Below are 1,039 nucleotides of genomic sequence, written 5' to 3'. Positions count from 1 at the left end.
TCCTGACCTCAGGAGATCCACCCGCCTCGACCTCCCAAAGTGCTGGGATTACAGGCTTGAGCTACTGTGCCCGGCCAAAGTTTTAAGACTGGATTGAGGATCTCATTGAGCCTGGGAGGTTGAGGCTGCAGTGAGCCTTGACTATGCCACTCCACTCCATCCAGCCTGGGTGACAGAGTGAGACCCTGTCAAAAAAAAAAAAAAAAGAAAGAAAGAAAGAAAGAAAAAGGAAATAATTTAGGATTTTCTAAGAATAAGTGCCCCCCTCCCCGCCCCAAGAAACATCCCTGGATGTGGATGGCTATACTCTTGGAGAAAAAAATGACCAGAGAAAGAACAAATTTGTGAAGACTAAAACCAACTTCAAGTCAGTTCAGCCCTTGATTGAATGGAGGTAAACAAACAGCCCCTACTCTAACTGCATGCCAGAGAATAGAATGAATCCTCTATAGAAGAAGATGTTATCATTCGAAGTCTCCACGTTTTAATATAAACTCTCCAGTATTCAATAAAAAATATTAAGTATTCCAAGTTACAAGACCAAGAGAAAAAACAGGCAAGAAAAACATGCAGGAAAAATAAACCCATATGTGACTTACATATTAGGGTTATTCGACATTAAAACAACTGTGATTAATATGCTCATAAAAAGATATAACAAGATGAAGAATTTTGCCTGAGAACAACAATCTATTTTTAAAAATCAAGCAAATTCCAAAACTGAAAAGGAATATAATTGATGAAACCAGCTTGATCAACATGGTGAAACCCCATTTCTACTAAAAATACAAAAATTAGCCAGGTATGGTGACAAGCACCTGTAATCCCAGCTACTCGGGAGGCTGAGGCAGGAGAGTCGCTTGAACATGGCGGGCAGAGGTTGCAGTGAGCTGAGATTGTGCCACTGCACTCCAGCCTGGGTGACAGAGTGAGACTCCATCAAAAAAAGAAAGAAAGAAAGAAAGAAGGAAAGAAAGAAAGAAAGAAAGAAAGAAAGAAAGAAAGAAAGAAAGAAAGAGAGAGAGAGAGAGAGAGAGAG

The sequence above is a fragment of the Mandrillus leucophaeus genome, unplaced genomic scaffold (assembly GCF_000951045.1).
Source record: "Mandrillus leucophaeus isolate KB7577 unplaced genomic scaffold, Mleu.le_1.0 Scaffold12, whole genome shotgun sequence".
Lineage (NCBI taxonomy): Eukaryota > Metazoa > Chordata > Mammalia > Primates > Cercopithecidae > Mandrillus > Mandrillus leucophaeus.
This window is presented reverse-complemented; position numbering follows the sequence as displayed.